This window comes from Pezoporus flaviventris, unplaced genomic scaffold, assembly GCF_033815535.1.
Source record: "Pezoporus flaviventris isolate CSIRO_AGI_PZ_B2104156 unplaced genomic scaffold, CSIRO_AGI_Pfla_v1 ptg000078l, whole genome shotgun sequence".
Lineage (NCBI taxonomy): Eukaryota > Metazoa > Chordata > Aves > Psittaciformes > Psittacidae > Pezoporus > Pezoporus flaviventris.
Window position 1 is genome coordinate 7038316 of NW_026892626.1, and position 20463 is coordinate 7058778.

The window sequence follows — 20463 nt, forward strand, 5'->3', positions numbered from 1 at the left end:
TTCCCCACACATGACGGGAGGCAGCCAACACCTGTATACACCTCCACAGGGTTAATGCACTGCTAGTTACACGTGGGGTATACTCGTTGGTATTTGACTGACAGGTGGAAAAATGCAGAGGGGGATCTCTGCAGCAATGCAGCATTTGTCTCTACTTAGCAAAAGTATTCAGAGGGAGCCAAAATAAGCAGCTCTCTGATATTCTGTATACTCTAGAAATCTCTGGGTGACGGTGCAATGTGTATTCAGCAAAACAGGGGGAAAAAAGAAATCAAATCTAAACTACAAAGGATTTTTCTTTAAATATTAAAATGTATACTGAGGATAAGGAAGTTTTGCCAAATAGTAACAATAAGGAGAACTCTCTTGCAAGTTTTCCATGCATTTATGACCTTTCTAAATAAGCATTTAAAGGGATACATAAACAGCTTAGATGAGATACCTTAAAAATGTCCTGGCTTCCAGAATGTGGGACACTTACAATGTAAAATGAATTATACATTTATTATAGGATGTACAGCAGACAACTTAATTTGCACAGGTTATCTACCTTCCAGCAGCTCCACAGATTTTCATGGCCTCTGCAACACTTGAAAGGTTTGTTACAGCCCACCTTCTTCCTCATCTCTTTTCCCTGCATTATGCCCAACTTTTCTCTATATAGGTCAGATTCTCGTGCAGAAAAGACCCGTATCTTTTTGTGATATATCAGGCCACAGTTCTGAACTTTTTAAAGCTGTACCAACCCCATGACAATTATTTTAATTTCATTCAAAAGTATTTAAATAGATCAGCTTAGTAAATGATTATGAGATACTTTCATATTAAAAAAAAACTCTCTCAACAGTGAACTAGGACTACTAATACCAGTTTTCAGGAAGCAGCTGCAACTGTGAACAATTTCCTACCATAGCCAAATATGCCTATTTTCCAGTGTTCAAGAAAAAATGCATGACTTGTACATGCACCATGTTCACTAGTGACATCCCCTTTCCTTACCGCTTGAACGATAATAGCCTACTAAGTAATAATAACAACAATAAATATATTCAGAGTCTTAACAATTTTTTGTAATGTGTACCCAGATTACACAGATACACTTTAATTAAAAACAGGTTTGAGAAACAATAATTGAAACTGATGGCTTGGGTGAAAAAACAGGACCAAGGAGATTCTTGAGAACTAACTTTCATATCCACCCCATAAAATAATAAACATTCATTAACCTAATTGCAAAATTGCTATTAAACAACTAGAAAAACTGCTTAGAAAATTTCTGACCTTGAACCCAATACCTTAGTTTTTCCAATTTAATTTTTAATTCTGAATATTATTTATTTGTACTAGGTTGGGTGAATATGGTTTTTATTTTTTCATGTGACTTAAGAACTGCCTAATTTCATATTTACTTAATTAAGGCTCATGTACACTTATATGCTGCCTGATATTTTCTCATTAGGTAAGCTGTGAGCGCCCAATTGTTAAGCTGAAATTTTCTACTGAAATAAGCATTTCAAAAGGAAAATTAAAAAATCTATGATGTATACTGGAAAAATACTGCCCAGTCATCAGTTTTTCAAGAAACATAAAATACACAGATGGTTTGCTTCTTCCTACTTTGTGCATTTCCAGACCCAGGGTATTTTTCACTTAACTGACAATCTGCTAACATGCTTTAGCATTCAATCTGAACCCAAAAAGTGATGTCTAGATGCAGAAATGCATGTGTTTCTGCTTGCAGGCCTTCAGGGTTTTACAATTTTTCTAGAGACAAAGCATCAGCGAGGTTCCATTAAATATTATCCCACAAAAGAGAAGAGCTAACACTCTGGAGTGGATCACGCACACATCTCTTCTTTCTCTAGGTGGAACCAACAGTGTCTACCTCGGGCAGGGTGTAACTACAGACCAACCATACAGTGAACATCTACAACAATGAGCAGCTCAAGCGTCTGAAATAGAACTGACATCCTTGAAGGAGCCACAAAAGTGGTGGCCTTGAGCCCCCCTTCAAAATATACCATAAGAGTAACTCCACCTCAGAAACCCTGCACTTCTCCTATTCAGCAGTGCATTCATTTATCTTACAGGCTTTTACATTCCTTTAAGTTAAATGTAGGAAACCACTGCCAAATGTACTTTGTCATGTAGCTTTGTAATGGTCAAGGAACTACTAATACAGACTGGATAGAACAGGTTAAATAAGTATTTTTTCCAGAACATTACATTCTTGCTCTGTAGTAATTACTGTTTATACTCTGTAATGGGATGTTTCGGTTTGTTTGTTTATTAAACTAATAGTTAAGAACGCTTTAAGGTCCCACACAACATGTCAATACCTCTTGGAGATTAAACTCTGCTTAATAAAAAAAAAAAATAATTAAAATTTAATGGCTATCACTTAATGAAATTTGAGATATTTGGCCCCAAGACTGTTGCACTAAGTTCTAGTTAGCAGTTGAGCATGTGAGGTGTACATGTCAGTGCAGTCCTAACAACTGTTGGTTGTGCTAAGCTTTATGTGAGATAGGTATGATATTGCCCAAGATAAATTGATATATAGACCATGTTGTTATCACTTGCAGCACTTTGATCATGCAAAGAAATATCAAAATTAGGAGGGGTGGAAGATGAGGACTGCAAAAGTTAACAACACAGCTTTACCTGTTATGCACTAAAGCCACAATAAGTCCCTTAAGTTTGAACAATTTAAATAATCAGTTTCCTGTTCATGATGTTATTAAATTTGGACGGATATAGAGAAGATAATATAAACATAAATGAACACAAAGAACCTAAACACAAAGTGGTACAGTAAGTAATTACAGCTACAGAATTTAAGATCTGAAACCTGTAGGTATACAGGAGAATATAAATTATGACAGTACTAAGCAATAAAAACATGTGTCGAGTTGATGTGGAATAAAAATTTAAATAAAAACATTTCCTGGTCTGTTCAGCCATAACAATGTCCTTTTGTTTGTACTCTGTGTAATTTAGCTGCTTGACAACTTCATTCAACCTTCAGAAGCCAACACAGGTATTGATTATCTCTGAACATCCTAATGACTGGAAACTGGGACACAAACCATAAAAGCAAAGTTCCTGGTTGCAAGTGAAATTATAGTTTGCCCTACAAGATAGCACAATAAATCAGAGAACAAATCAGCCAACACAGGGCTCTGGGGTCACTGAAGTGATGTTGACACATTACAATAATGAGAACTTGAAACACCTCATGCCCTATTGATTTTTAAGCTGAATCATTGCCACTGCAGGAGATTACAAGACTGTGCACTAGAATCATGACCCACGTGGGAGAGGCTGATGAAAAATACAAACAATTGCACCAAAATAGTTCTTCACCTGTATCTATTATAAATTAATACCCTTCCTTTGCCCTCCCCAAGGTCTCAGACTGCAATCCGATCAACATTTAACTCCTTAACTGTCTCACTTAAAACTACTCCCTCTTTCCATTTTCTTCTTTAGCTACATCATATAGCTACATAACAATAGACTTGAAGTGACACTTTAAAACATCTTACAGAAACTGCATAATAGATAAAATAGCCTACAAGAAATGCTTTTTAATGTTCCAGTAGCTTTCATGGTTCACTCAATAGCAAATTATTCTATGATATAAAAATAATTCCAATAATCATCGATTTATTTTTTACATACAATAGAGAATACAATATGTAAACGTAAAAAGCCTTCCCATCAGCTAAAGGGAAATAAAGCTCCTCCTTTTCTTCTTTTACTTCCACTTGACAGCATTGAGAACCAGTAAGCTGTTAGAGAAGTGACCAGAGACACCAGATGATTACAGTACTGTCATGACAAAAACAGCAGTTACAATTTCACTGCAGCAAATTACTTTAGGAACACATCGTTTTGCTTAAGGGGAGAAAATAATACCTCTGTTATTGCTACCAGCCAATAGATCTCATGCTATGCTGCAGAGGTGGAAATACAGAAACTATTTAACCAATGGCCTCCACAGCAAAGCTTGAAATTTTGTTCTTCTATTGGCAATAAGTACTTTTAAAGTACTAAAATTATGTCCATAATAAAGCATAATTGTTTGTTGATTTTCAAGACAGAAGAAAGAAAAGGCTAACTTGGAGGAAGTGAAAGGATAAAGAACTAGGTAACCTATGGCAAATAGAAGGCACTTCACCTTCCAGTGCACATACCAGTGAAAGGGATTAGAAGTTAGTTAAATATATCCTAAGGATTAGCTCCTGTTAGGCTCCTCAGAGATACGTTTTAATCAGTAGCTCTGCACTTGGCATTGATTTCTTTGGTGGGGAGGGGGAGGCAGAATTTTTCAAGTAATTTCTTTCTTCCATCTAAAATTCAGTGTCATCAGCAAGACTCCAACAAAAGAGGGAATAGAGGGACAATGAATCACAACTTATGTTAGAGGCAGAGCCTTCCAAGTTCCTCTCAATTTTTAAGGTGCTTATCCTCAACCCACCTCTCCGAGATGCAGGTATGATTAATAACCTCACTTACAATGTGAAATTAAGACAGAAGGGAAGTAGCATTCATCTCAACACTTGTAAAGGAACACAAGTATTTGTGTGTGATCCAGGGATAATGCAGATATGCTAGGATGCAGTTCTGAATACACGTATTTTTCCCAATCTCTCTGGCACCACCAGTGCACCTGCAGTTATTTATCAGCTCTTTCCCTCTTGCCAGAAGAGTAGCTTAAGGTACCTCTATTTTTCTTCCTGCCCATACCCAAATTGCTGCTACTTTATCTCATACATAAGCCTGGTAAGTACACTTAAACTAGATGATCCTCTCCCTGATCTTCCCTGAGAGGCACGCTCAAACAAATTAGCACACCTCAACTGTGCTAAGTGCTGCAAAACCACCAGCTATAATCATTATTAACGGGGGAGAAAACACTCCACAGTAGTACCTCCTTTGGAATAGTCGGGGGCCTACTGGCAATTTCAGTTACCAACAGGCAACATAGTAACTGTAGTATACCACCAGCTATCTAAAGCCAGTCTTTTCTAGGAGGAAAATTTAATCACTAACAAATTAATAATTCTTTGACATTTTTTAAATACTATTAACAGAAAATCAAATAAAGAAAATGCTCAATGTTACACAGAAAGAACAAGTGGCAGTAAAATAACAAACATTACTGGTTTGAAGTGGCAGGTCTTTTAACATTCTGAGAGTGCACCCCCATGCAGACAGGAGCAGCCTCACGTGAATGACCAGTGTGCCTGCTGGTCCTACCCGCAGCCTGTGAATGGCCAACAGGATCACAATGTCCTCCAGGATGCTGGCCTGTTTTGGGTTCATCCCTTCCATAAAGGACACTGAACTTCCACAGCAAAGAGAACCAAACATACACAGATTATTAACACAATCTGATAGGACTGGGAACGTTTCTCATTTTTGATTGATTGTTTTACGTTCTGAGAACCAGTTCTATTCAGTGAAACATTATATTCCACATTCTCCTTGTAGTTCTGTAGCTTCTACAGAAACCATACCAGTAAATGTAACAAACCTTTAAGATCGTTTTGCTAATACCAATCTTCATTTTGCCAATAACAATCTTCATTAATAGCATGATAAAATTCATTAGACAATAATTCTCACAATCATTTCACACTGGACAGCATTAAAATATAACCATATAACCATTATTCATAAAAATAAGTCACATAAATTGTGCAAGAAAAGCCAATTTATTAATACCAACAAAATAGCCTTTAAATAAATTACCACGCAACAAATATTTGGACAATAAAAATGGTTATAAATGCATTAGTAACAGTTGTATTTTAGCAATATAATTGGAAAGAGACTGTAATTTGATGAAGAAAACATGTCAGCATTAAAATGCTTACTGCCACTTTCTGTGTTGATAGTCTCAGGAGCACCACAGATATTTTGTAAACCCTATTTACACAGGTCGAGACCCCTTGGCAGAGTAAAACAACTACTGGCGTGTGATATCCTATTAGGAACGTTTCCTCTAATTTGCAATAGACACACCTGTTCACGCTGCAAGAAGGCTAGGCTAGACTGTATGAAAAGAACACTGTAAAAGAGGGTCCATGAGAACATCAATGGTAATGACAAAAGACTGAATGGGTTAAAAAAACCCAACATTCTCATGTGAAAACCAGAGAAAAACAACATTATAGTTGCTTACTTTTTCAAGGAAATAAAAAGGAGAGTCAAAATAATATCAGTGGTGCACAGACCTAGAAAGTTCAGTTCTCAGGAAAAAAAAAACACAAAAAACATGTAATGAAAATTAACAGAAAAGTAGAAAGACACTAATTCAGCCTGTTAGGATTCTTCTAAGCATACCAGGTGTACATAACGGTAAGACTCAGTGTCAGAGTGTGTGTTGCCCAATACTGAAGGAAGTTTAAGAAATGTTCAAAGAGGAACCAAATCTTCATATCCTGTTGTCTAAAATCTGCTCCATTAAGGATCAAAGTCATCCCTTCAACATTAAACAGCAAGAAAAACCTTTATGGGGCAATAATGATTTGCTTCTGGAACAGCTCCCCACCCCTTCACCTGAGGTATCTGGTGCTCAGTGCCCTGCTCTGCCAAAGCTAGAACAGGTATTAAAGAGACCCAAGTCTGACCAAGGAACTGTATTTCTCTCTACCAGGCTCTTTGTCTTTATTTAGAGGGAAAGACTGACGGCCTTGGGAACATGTGTTTACATTTATGTGATTTGACTGCTTTGATAGAATTGCAGGGGTTTAAACTGTTTACTCCTCAGTATTGAAACCGAGCTGGATTTTTCACAATAGCCACACGATGTCACTATTGGTAAGCAAAAAATTAAAATATTGCGTATTTGTCGGTACTCAAATAACAGTTCAGGCATTGTTACTTTCAGAGTTTCCTTGCTCCTTTAAGGATATCACAGAACAAGTTAATAGAGCTGAAAGATGCCACAATGAATACACTGAAAACTTCTAAGAGTGTCTGAGTAAAAATGAAATTATATGAACATTACCAGTTGATGCTGAATGACAACACTGGCAATGCTAGAATACTTTCGTTTTTTATCTCACCATGATTTCACTAGTATGTTTGTGTATTCCCATCTCTGCATTTCACTGGCTTGGAGTTTTGGGAGGCTGATGAATAGTAATCCACACTATGCTTACTAATCTCATTATGAAAACACATTAGTAGAACATAACCTAAACCTCTCATCAGAAAATCATCAGGTCTGCCCTTTCCCACATCAGTGTGGAATGCCACTGATTCAAACTGAGTAACTGGCTCACCAAGCTGTGTCCCGCTTAAAGAACACGATTTCCCACTTGAATGGGGGAAGGAATTATACCATAACCTGCTCCATAATCCTTCAACACACATCTTTTTTTGGACCTAACATTTTAAAACATAAAATACTACAAAATTCACAGTGTTGCTATGGCACCATGTAATTCAAGCCTTTTTCCCAGTCACCCAAAACTGTAGAGAGAATGAAGACCTGAAGATAACAGAACCACTGTAAAACATATCCTTTATACCTTAGAACTACAAATCCAACTGTACAGATTCTTTAGATTTTTCTTGTTTGAATACCATTGACAAAAGATTCAAAGTAACTTTTCTTGAACACTTGCTTTCTTTTTGATGTCTCAGTACCATTTTTCCCCCTATAATCTCTTTGTATCTCTTACTAGTCCACACTGCATCCCGTATTTAGGGTATGACAGGTTAAAAGTCACACTATATCAACTTCTAACTTCAAACACTGCAATGTGATTCATTCCTTTGTGCAGTCATGAATAAAAATCTGTCCCAAATGGGGTACTGGAAGAAGATATTAGTAAATGTCAGCTTCTGTGACTGTTTGAGGCTATTTATCTTGAATTAAAAAGTCCAGAAGATGTATAAGACACTACATACGGTATAACATATACACTGATATATCCAGATATAAGCTTAAAACTGTAAGAAAAGAGAGCAGAATCATGAAAAACTATAAAAGGTGGATGTACTTGACTCAGTATTCTTCTTTCCCTCACCATCTGTATTGACAGACTTTTATTTTTTAACACTTCTACACAAAAAGAAATTAGAAAAGAAATCGTAATTGTAAATATTGAAGATGGTTGCCATGTTTTTTCAAATCCCTTGCCTATTTGTTACAAGATACTGCTGTGTATCTTGTGTCTTTCTTGTTAACATTTAATGGAGTACTTCCATAAACATACGTTTGTTCTTGTTCTCAACACTTTCCTGTCACTGCAACAGATGGCTTTACACTGAAGCATATGAAAATATTAAGTTCTTCATAAACCCGTTGAAGTTTGAAATGCCTGCAAGTAATAAGTATCTTGGCAGCTATTTCTTTAATACAGATATGACAGAATGCTATTGTTCCCACATCAGTTCACCATTTGCTACAGTCTATTCCTAAGATACAGTTTTCTTTGAACTTAATAGTAGCATTGCTTCATTCAAAATGGTGTAATTTCTAAGCTGAATAGTAGGTTTTGCTATTTGTCTGTCCAAAGAAAGGTAAAGGGTGATTAGAAAAATAAGTTAGAAACAACAGCAACTTGTGCTATACCACAAAGGAGTCCAGAGCACACTGGGACTTTTTCCTTACTGCTCCTTCTATAAGAAATCTGTGTTTTCCACAGCAATTGTTAGAGGACTGCCTTCACAGACGTGATTCCAGTTCCCTCTAACCCATTCTTCTGTCCTATGCCAAACCATTTGTTGGCTTCAGTAGGGTAAAATATAAAATCAAATACTGAGAAAAGCAGTCCAACAGGCTTATCCTTCTCACAACACTTAAACTTAACCAAGAACTTCAACTGCAGTTTGTAAACTAAAATGCCTGAGCCAAGAACCACTCATGTGCACTGACTGGTTAGGAACATACCCTTTTAATATTGTTTCCTCATTCAAAGCTATTGTGAACAGAGGCTGTCAGTTCCTATATAGAATGTGTAGAATACTACAGAAAATCACGCAACAGAGCCTCTCTGGCCCCAAGGCGCTCCTACACTTCTTGGATAGCAAACACAAGTCTCAACTGCTCTAATATGTTCTGTCTAATCAGCCTTTTACTCATAAATCATAATATTATGTCATTAATAGAAGATGGAGAAGTCTGTGCAGTTGTCACAAAAAAGAAAATTTATCTAGAAATAAAACAAAAAAATATCAAAAATAGCTTAGTTTAGATTAGGTATTTGTATTTTAAATTCTAAAGGTGATGCTAAAGTCATAAGGGAAGGCCTCCTACATAATACAGACATTGTAAGAGTTTATATAGAACCAATTCTTTAAATGCATCCAATTCTATTATACCTGCCTAGACCCTTATTGAAAGGATTATTCAGTGCTTCCATAAATATAGATCAAGAGTTTTTCCCAGAAATAAGTGATGAACTACATACAAGTTTCACCAGCAAACATACTGTTCTTAGATGAAATACTTGAGAGGGCAGCTGGGAGCAGGTATTGAAGAGATGCACACTGGTTACTTCACTAAACTAAGAGAAAGAGCAAATAAAAACAAAAAAAAATACCCCAAAGGATGCCCAAATTTTATCAGGAACTTTGCAAAAGTCCATCATTTTCCAAACTCTGTTTCTTGATTCATTGCCTTTCCTCACAGATGTGTAAAAATAGCAAGAATTTCTACCAAATTCAGAGGTAGAGACATAAAATAGATCCACCTGCTGAACAAGACATAAGTTCAGTTTTGGAGGAAGACTTTCTGTTTTAGTAACAGGAATACACAGAAATGAGAACAAGTTTTGTCTGTTATAAATTCTCTAGTATGCCTTCACATACAAAGGCATACAGCTGCATTTTTCCGACATTTGCTTTCCAAACCTTTCCTAAGAGCTTCCAATGATAGAAATCCCATAATCTTCCCAGCCCATCTAATTAAATATTAAGTATTCTTAATATCAGGAAGCATTTCTAATATCTAAATTTTCCTTTCCGTTAATTTAAGCCTACAACTTCACATCCTACTCACTGTGGACATGGAGAAGAACACATCAATGCTGTTATGTCCAAGTGCATGTTAGAATTTGTTCCTTTAAGCAAAAATGCAGACTACTGTCTGCAGTGTTGAAAGATCAAATGAAAGGTGTTACTAACTCAAGTTAAACCCAAGTATTTTTGTAGCTCTACATTATGCAGAAAAATAAAACTTCTCAGTGAGGAAATAAAGGACGATTCCTTTTAAAATGCTAAACATGTCAAAGTAGTAACGCCTGCTTGCTCTTCATCCATGTTTCCAGTTTTCTTTAAATATCAATAACATCATTCCATTAAAATAACTAAAAAATAATTTTTAGTTACCTAACCCTCCTCCCCACCCCCTGGGAAATAACTGCCTGAAAAGAAATGTTTGGATCCAATTAGAATTTCACAATCTTTATGCTTCACAGACATAAAGATTGGGGGGAACAAACATATACATTCTGCATGCCATTTTTTAATATAATCCTTCATAAGAATCTCAGCTCTTCATCCATCTTTGTTTTCCGTTATCTTAATGGGCACAATGTCCTTGGCTCCTCTGTTGTTTAAGAACAATGCAATCCACCTCACTTCTGTCAATGCACAAGATAGTCTACCCGAGTCATATATTCATGGTATGTGATCAGCTGAAGTTTGCATCCCCTACTTTTCTTGTTCTACTGCACAGCCGAAGTCAAGCCACATACCAGCCAATGACTCACACACAATTATTTTAAAATAAAGTCATTTTCATTACCTAAACAAGGGTTATTACAAATTTCTGGACTAGATTTCCAGCATTTTCTGTGGGTACATACTATCTTCCAACTCTGCAGAAGCATTTTCTATTTTCCCACTGTTGTTCTTTATCCTCAGCTCTGAATCACTCACATAACCCACTGCTTGCCAAGTCCACCTAACTGATAACATCAGATGATGGAATAATACAGGCTGGAAGAAGGTTATCCAAGAACAGTCCTTCAGATCTTCTTGGATATACCTCCTCTAAATGCAAAGATGCTGACAGGTCAAGTAGAGTATGATGCTAGCACCACCTCACAGCTCTTCTTCCAAAAGACCCCTTCTTCCAAACCCTTGTCTTGCCTTTCTTCTCTCCCCACACTTGCCTTGTGAGGTTATACTGACAGGATATGTGTACCTAGTAATAATTATTCTGAGAAATGCTGTGAAACCAGAGCAGGCCAAGCTAATCAACTCCTGAATGTATCAGCAAAAGTATTTAATGTTTATGCTTTTATGAGACAGATGCTCATACACACCTATCTACAAACACACACTTCTATAAATTCAGGAGCATAACAGGTTCTGAAAAGTTTCTAGTAGACTTCAGCAAAATAACAAACCTCATAACCTCTGTCTCAAAAAAGTCAAATACACAGCTTTGTGATGTCAAGTCAGCCGTGAGAACCACAGTCTCAAAGATCTAACCATGTCATACAATACTCAATATATAATATTGATTATATTATAAATCATGGACAATATTTGGTTCCCAATCTTTAAACTATTTGAATTCAATGCTTGTATTTAAATGTGAAATGTTCAAAAAGCATATCTTAGATTAAGTAAATATTCCCAAGCCAAATACAACAGGTTGAACCAAAACACAGAAATCAAAACGTGTGTGGGACATGTAATTGAAGTGCAAATTGGAATCTCTGTCACAAAAGACTGACACAGGTGGAAGGGGAACCTTTTTTCCTTTGGGTCCACAGAAAAGATGAAACATGAACATCACCTGCAGCATGGGAGATTTTCATTTGTCTAGAAAAAATACCCAACTTTCTGAGACAGTAAAGATAGTTAAGCGCTGGAACAGCTAATCTAGAAGTTGATAACTTCCCTTATTGACAGCTTTTAAGGATTAGCTATATGCCTGTCACAAATGACACTTTTAAAGATGATTCTTTCACAGAGTAAGGTAGGACCCAGTGGTATGGAAGCGTGGTCCTCTCCATCACTGCTTTTCTATGATCACTTGAATATGTCATGTTAACATCAGGATGGAATTTTGTTCAGTGCTTGCTCAGTTACGTGCAGGTGGAAACAAACAAAAGCAGAATTACCATACTGCCTCCCCTTTTCAGAATGCCTTGCCCCAGGTCTGAATCATAATAATTAATTAAAAGAAATGCTAACATACAAACATGCTGCTTCTTTTAATTAGAAGAAATACTAGCATACGAACAGGCTTGAGCTTTACTCTATTTTTCATTGTTCGGTAGTCAATGGTTGCTACAGGAATAGCATGTGAGATAACAGCTGTATAACATGGTTGATTTTTATTATTTGCATTTACTCATTTAAGAAGATTGCTTCTTTTTAGTTATGGCATGACTTGAATGGATTTTTTCCTCCAATAGGACATGCAAGGATTGTGCAGGAGCTCAGTCTGCTGCACTTAATGGCCTAGCCAAAAGAATACCAGCATCCCTGCATACACTCTGTAGAGTTACATTTCATTGACAATTTACAGACTGTAACACATCTCAGGACTGAGCTCTTCTCTGACTCCAGTTTTCTAGCCTTAAAAACCAGCCTCAAGTCACTATATTAATTAGGGGTGCAATCAGAGAACCGCAGCTTCCCCACCAAGTTGGCAAACCACTCTGTTCTCATAAGTCTAACATCCAGGCAAACAAAAGTTCTGCTAAGCTGCTGTATGACTGTGCTAAATTTGATTTACCTCTTCTCAAATTTATAGATACTATTCGGAAAGATGGAGATGTCCTGAAAATACTATTGGAAATAAATACATTAAAATACCCAATACCATTCTTAACATCTATTATTAAATAATACCTCCTGCTGTGGCTCAAAGAAAGAACTATCATGAAAAAAAAAGGCTCATACTTCCAGATACGAAAGTCAAAATTGATTCCCATGGCTTCTCTCTTGGTAGAAAGTTCAGTCTGCCATGACTGGATTTTTGACTCTGCTGACACTGGGAAAGCCTCTTGACTGGACTGAAATCCTACTTGAAATAAGATCTGTTTCTTTAACAATTTTGCTCCACCACACAAACAGCAGTATCCTGATTTACCTGGTAACTACCAAGATTAGTGCAGAATTATAGCCTCATGTGGTGCTGGCTTAACTGGCAAGTTGGAAAAACAGGACATCGTGCCACTGTTCAGCATACAGACCTGATTAATACATGTTTTAAAAATATAAAAAGCCTTCAAATGAAAACATTAGATGATAATTCATTTTTAATCTAGTCTTGCAAAATATTCTAACAAAAATCAATGGTTTGAGATTCCTGTGTATCAAAACCAAGTATCAAACTTTCCCTGCCCACACAGCTGACAGCAGATATATTCTTCTGAAAGATGAATCTCTCCTTTTACACACACCACTTGTTGATATCACACATTAAAAGGTTGGGTCATGACAAATCAGAAGCCAGAGCTGAACTGCGGTCCCCGGGATTACAATACCACAGGACACATTGTGTCAGAAAGGTCATTTTAAAGAGGTGAACACTTGATGGTAACACAAAACCGTAAGTCATCTAAAACAGTACAAAAGGAGAAAGCCATGATCCTGCATTAGGGCTTGATCTAAATGTCATGTTCTTAGAAGACCTGATCCAGTTCTTCAAAGATACTGAGTCTCATCTGAAATAACATTAACCACTAAAACGATGCTATTTTTGTTAGAGCATCATAATAGTGCAAGTTCTCAGCAGCAGCCTAGTAACTCCCCAAATAAGCAGCAGTGATGTGCCACAGGTGCCTCTCGTTCACATTACTGTAACAGGTTTTAAAGTAGAGACCAGTCAGATTCAGGTTAATTACCAGTCAGAAACATTCTCATCACTCCTGGATTCCTAATACTCATGTAATCAGAAAATTCAACTTTAACAAGGAAAACATTCATGTTAAAGACCTGTAAGCACCTGTCTAGAAAGCATCTCAGCACAAGTACACAGAACAACTTCCATTAGTAAAGGGTGGGAAGTTATTCTTAGCGTTTTACTTCGCACTCCAAGATACAAGCAGTAAATCAACAATCTTTGCTGAAGCTCTATTCAAGTTCAGGTTGGTCTGTTAAGTTTTTAGTACCAAGATTTCTATCTGGTTACTTCACTCCACTTTCCTACCCGGTTCAATTTGCAGTAACTACTAGATAGGAAACCTGCTTAAAATTACTGAAAATCAAATCCATAAAAACAAAGGCACAAACAAAATGGATCCTCTTGCCTTCCCCATGAAGAATTTTGTTGGATTTCTAATAATCTTTAGGAAAATCTTATTTCTAATACATATTAAATATTGATTGAAATTCTTTTATTAACTCCTAAATATTGAACCAGACTATTTTTAATGATCTCTACCAAACTGCAGGCACATGAAAGTGAGGTGAATGATATATGAACTCCAGGTATACTAAACTGAATAAAGCATTAATGTTTGCTTCTCCTGAGAATAAACATATTTACATACAAACTGAACATGCAAATGCAAAGCAAGAGGATTTTCAAGAGTTCCTGGGTCTGGAGTTGTAGTTTTTTTTTAACACCTGAGAGAAAAGAACATTATGAAGTTTTTATGCATTAAAAAAAAAATAAATAAAAATAGTGGAAGCATATTAAGTTGAGGCAGTAAAACTGGGCTTTTTGTCATGTTTGACAGCTTGAACTCATTAACTAGTTGTTCTGACTCAAGCGGTTTCTCCGGTTTAGTACTTCAAAAAAAGTTTGTGTGCGCCTCTGTGTTTGTGAAAGGCAACTACTAAGCCCCTGTGATATTATGGTTTGGTTTTTCTTAATATCCCTGACCATCAGAAAATTCTCACTCTTCAGAAGCCTTACTGGTGAGCATGAAATCTGTAATTAGCAGCAGAACAAAAATAGTCTTTGACTATAACCTGGTGGAAGCTGCTATACTGGGCTTTATTGTCAAAGACAAGAAGGGAAATAGCGGTCTATGCAACTGAACATGGTTAAATGAAATCAAATGCAGACTGGGCATGACAAAGAGAAATATGAAGCAGAAATGTTTACTCTCTATTCCAATCTCGCAAAGCAAACACATTCTCACACTGTACAGACTGAAGATCAAGTAAAATGAAAGCAGTGCGTGTAAAATGTCACTGAAGACAGCAACTTTACTACATTTACTACATTAACATCTCCATTTGATGCCTTAAAAATAAAAAAAATTTAAAAAACAAAATGAAAATACTTACTCCTGCAGTTACAGAACTCCATGACTGACAAGAAATCTCAGGCTTTAAACTTAAAACTGTACTGATAAAAAATTTACAAAGAAATGCTAACAGAGAAGTCTCTCAAACATCTATTTCTCTTTGCTAACCTAATTGTCTGGTATCTCGCAATCTCAGAGCTCTTGATTTTTAGAGAAAACGTATTAATGATGCACCTTCTTAAATGAAAAGCCTGCACTTCCATCTGGTGACTATGTACTTAAGTCTTGTATCCAAACAGGCATACCTGTGAAGATCAATCATCTGTCTGTGTATTCCACTGCATTTGTTATTTCCTAGCAACTCAATTTATGAGGACTATTCCTTTAGAACACACTCCCAAACAAAATTAAAAGCAGGTAACTTTTCCAAATTTATCTTGAGATGGATTGGAAATATTACTATTTATGGAAGAATAGCAGTTTTGAAAAGTTAACCTTATTCTCACAAAAAGTTAGTAAGTTTCAAAAGTCATGCTTAGTTCCTAGAAGATGTTGTAAATTCCATCCCAGTCTTACACACTGAAACCCCAAAATACTGAAAAATCATCTAGGGTAATCAAGGCCCTCTGTAGTTTTTGTCCCCTCTCGGAACTGTAGAAATAAACTATCTTGTGACATCATCATTCTAAGAAAAACATCAAACTCTCTATCGCTGAAGCCAACCAAGCACTTGACTTAAATAGGGTTGAGCTATCTTAAAAGTAACTCCTTCTTATCATATTACTTAAATAAAAATAGGAAGTAAAATTTAGACAAGATATTTTCTGTGGTTAAAATTTTTTACACATTTTCCCCTGGTTTACTTTTCATGGTTTTACTTGTTCACAATTACTGCCACAATATCTCATTTTCTCTTACTTCTGTTTTCCATTTGATGTTTTATTTGCCATTTCTAACATATTTATCTTAATAAAATTTATTAATACTTAATAGTTATATTTTAATAACAATATAAAAAGTCCAAACTTCCAACATTAGACTTAAGTAATTTTTCTAGACCTTTTTTAGCATTTAGAATATTACAATGCTATCACTGTATGAATCAATGTATTACTTGTTCCCGGAAAAGTTTTGTGGTTCATGAGCAAACTGAGACCCTAAATGAAAATTTTATCCAAAAAAAAATTAACAATTGCATGATAAAGATGCTATTGAAGTAACCTGTTTGAAGTTATAATAACTGAATATAACACCTTGCTAGATAATAGTTAAAAAGTTGTTTCATCCATCTACTCTTGTCATTGTGACTGCAAATATTCATTCACGTAGGAGTAGGTAAAAACCTAAAGCTCAATCTTTCTAAAACTGTGTTTGGAAAAGAGTATATTTAATTCTACTTTCACTTGCCGAGGTATCAGTGTACTGGATATTGAGATGGCACTGACTAAATATAACTTCTTGCCCACGTACTGAAGGGAACGCAATGGGAATGTGCGATATTTTTTACATCTAAAATACCAAGAAATATGGTACTGCTTTAGGAAAGAAAACTCTGAAACAGATAATCAAATCTTATCTAATAGATACATGGGTTTAAAGGAAGTAAAACGGATGACTGACAGACACTACACATGCACTCAGAGAAGCACTTACAGAGAATCAAACCCAGAAGCCCACAGTTTCCATTAAATGAATCAAATATGAAACCAGTGATGCATACACCACTTCTCTTGCTGTAGAAAAGGGAACGCTCTTCACTTAAAAATTTTGCTCACTTTTCACAAGTCAACCTCATTCAAAAACAGATCAACATGAGTACCAAATATATAAGAAAAAAGCTGTAGTTTATGTACAGAATATCAAGACACACAATCTTTATACATGTCTATTGCTTCATTTTAGAACTACGTATGAAACCAATGTACTGTACATAAACCATTTTTTAAACATATTTCATAAGCAAATGTAATTGTGAACTTTCTGTTTAATACCTGCATAAATCCTAATTACATCTGCATCAAGACCAAATACCTATCATTACAGAACTGACATATAAAAGACTGGTTTGGATCTCACTAAATTCCTGAATACGCAGCTAAATAAAATACATGACATGGAATTTAATGTAGGGTCCTGACAGCAATGTGATTTTATGGTGCCTAAGCTGCTAACCCAATCTTTACTGTCTGAAATGTAGCATGCCGCTACTGGATTGTGCCATAGGCTCCAACATGTGACAGTCAGCCTTTTTAAGTACACAATACTCCTAAGTGGGGAAGAGATTCCTTGTTCAAATGCTAGCAAAACCCACTCTCCCTGCTCCTCTCAACATTTTTTCACACTTTGAAGTGTGCGTGTTTTTTAGAGAAAAATAACTGCTAAAGTCATTAAAAGTATTTAAATTACTCCACAATAATATCCAGCTGGCAACCGGTATGCACTTTTAAATCCCAGTCTTTTACACTCTATTTCTGGCTTTTTTTTTTTTTTTTTTATGTGCATGTATATATAAACGGGTTGTTAGCTAAAATTATCTGCATGTTTAAATTGCATATATTGAGAAAATGTTGCTGTTGGTTTATCCCATGTGTTTTAACAAGTACAGAAATAAAACTTTAAATTCCTCATATAAATTGTGCTTTCCAACATCATGATTCTATGCCGATAATACACACGTATCCTAAAGTTTATAATACACAACCGGGTTGGTCAAGAACCCTGTAAACCGTCAGCTAAGAGGCAATACTTCACCTGACAAAACCATTTCTAATGAGATTGCTGCCACTATTCATATCAATGCTAACATACGTCCCATCAAAAGCAAGTGAAACAGCGCTTTAAAGATGAAGTTCACATAAACTTCAGCCAGGCACAGGTTACGGACAAACAATGCCCGCACCCGTTGTCTTCCTCAAGCACGCACACACTCCGGTGCTCACTCACACCGACAAGCCCACGCCGCGCACACACACAAGCACAGCCAAGAACATACCGACGGACGTACCGTGCACTGGAAAAGCAGCCCCGCAGCCAACCTGAGTTCAGAGCGGACACAGCCCAGAGGAGCCGGCAGCCCAACGGCGTGCCTCCCGACCTGCTCCCACCTTCATCCCGCCGCGGCTCGGCCCGAGGCCGCGCGCACACACCAGCCCCGCAGCCTCCGCGCCGGGGCGTCTCTGGCGGCTGCGGAGCCCCACCGGCAGCCAAACATGCCCCCGGCCCCCGCCCGGGGCCGCTCTCCGCCGCGAGTAAGGGCTGGCTGCCCGCTCGCACGCCGCCGGCCCCGCTCCCGCCTCACCTGACGGGCGCCTCCCCCGCCCGCGCCAGCCGCCGGGGTCTCATGGCCGGCTCCCGAACAGCCCCCGCCGCCGCGCCGGGCGAAGCCGGGCAGAGCGGCGGCGACCCCCGCCCCGCCACCCCCCTCCGCGGCTGTCCCGAGGCACGAGCACCCGCGTACCGCTCCGGCCTCACGGCCGGCACGTGACCGAGCGGGGACTCGCCCCTCCCGGTGCGGGACAGCGCTCGGGTCCCGCGGCGTGACTCTCCGTACCTCCTGCTCCTGCCCCTCGCGCGGCCCCTGCAGCGCTCGCGTTCAGTGGAACCGCTTGGGTTGAGGCGCAGCTCAGCTCAACCTCACAGCCTTGCCGAAAGGGAGGTGGGCAGGGGGAGAACCGATTACAGCCGATAACCCATTTATGGAACATCTTCATGCACGTACTAAAAACTAGATACGTACTAAAATACTAGACATGGTGCTAAAGTTTGCAAGACTTCACGAGTTCGATTAGTCTATGTAAACAAAACGGTTAACATTTTGCTAAACTATTTAACCAAAACAGTTAACATTTTCCTTAAATGTTGATTCATTTCTTGTGAAATGCTGAATTTGTTTAATAATAACAGCATTACAGACCAAGTTATTTTTACGACAAAGACTGGCTGGATCTAAGGCAGAACCTAACCCCCTTCCACAAGAGATGACAGCAACTAACCCATTTGTGGAGCAAAGAAAAAAGAACACACAACTGTTTCAGACAGACATTAAAACCTGATGTCTTTCACCCCACAAAATCACTGTGGGTAAGTTGTTACTTCAAAGTACATCTACTTACCAACTGGAGTTCCAAACTGCGAACAAAGAACCACTTCTACTTGAGTGAGACATTCTAAGGATACCGCTCAGAGGAATTCTCCAATTCTACACCATGTCATACCACACAGGTACTACTTCTCAAAATAAGAAAACGTTCAGTAAAACATCCTTCCACATGTGTCATTATTCTGTAATCGAAAGGGAGATCTATCGCTAAGAAAATTATTTCTGTTAATCACTCCCTTATGTAAGTCAAAGAATTTTCACTCACTTTTGGCAGAACAGGAGACATAGGGTTAAATGTGTTCTATGAAGATTTAAAATCTACAAAATAATGGTAGGTTCAGATTCTGATTTGATAAGGTTTTCCTTCTTTTGAAGATTTTGTTGTTGTCATGCTCACCTTATTACCTGAAAGGAAAACTATTTGCCTAGACAGACTGTGGGACAATTAAGGCATCACAATAATACTAAGACATCAGGGTATAATTTAAAAAGCAGAATGTTTCACAGACTGGCCTGACCACTGGGCTAACAGCCAAAACAAATCTCAGAGCTCACATCAGCTTATTGTGTGGCCTTGACCAAATTATTCATCTCCTCAGTTTTCCCCCTTGTAAAATTATAATAATAATACTTACACAGTGCCCATCTCCTATCTCTTACTTCTCAGGAGGGCTCTGAGGATGAATGACCCTACACTGCTCTGAAAATGAATAAACACTTAACTGCTAAGACAGAGTTAATATGTTTCAGAGCATTAAAGCACTGAGATACTCAACATTCCAATTAAACCACCTTGAATATCCAAACATGGATGAACTAAAACACAGGTGTTACTAAAATACCATCTCCCACCATTTACAAACAACAAAATACTACAGTTGGCATTGAGTTCTGTTATTTAAATGCGATTGTGATCTCTGCCCATTCTTAGTACTAAGCTCAGAATTACCTTACAGAAGCACCAGCAGCAGTTGCCACTGCTATTATACACCATGGCAGGTTTGCTTAGAGCTCTAGCAGTCAGGAACACGACCATTGCCTCTGGCCTGGTGTGTGCAGCCCTTGGAGCACATATGGCCATTTGGTCAGAGGCTCAGCAATTCTGGCAGAGGCTACATGTGGTACTCGATGCTGTTCTTCAGAGATTGCAGTTCTTAATTCAAATAATGAAAAAGA

At 37.6% G+C, this 20463-nt stretch overlaps 1 protein-coding gene across 22 annotated transcripts in view; it reads right to left on the reverse strand.

The window, feature by feature from the left end:
- Positions 1–20463, reverse strand: part of RBFOX1 (RNA binding fox-1 homolog 1) — a 1284179-nt gene that overhangs the window by 670015 nt on the left and 593701 nt on the right. The window contains exon 1 of one of the 22 annotated variants that reach the window (XM_061473770.1): positions 18487–18510. The exons of 20 other annotated variants lie outside the window; for them this stretch is intronic. The gene's annotated coding sequence lies outside the window, so the exon portion shown is untranslated. Of the gene's footprint in view, positions 1–18192; positions 18399–18486; positions 18511–20463 lie in introns of those variants that run through there. One more of the 22 variants, XM_061473768.1, reaches the window with a different exon arrangement.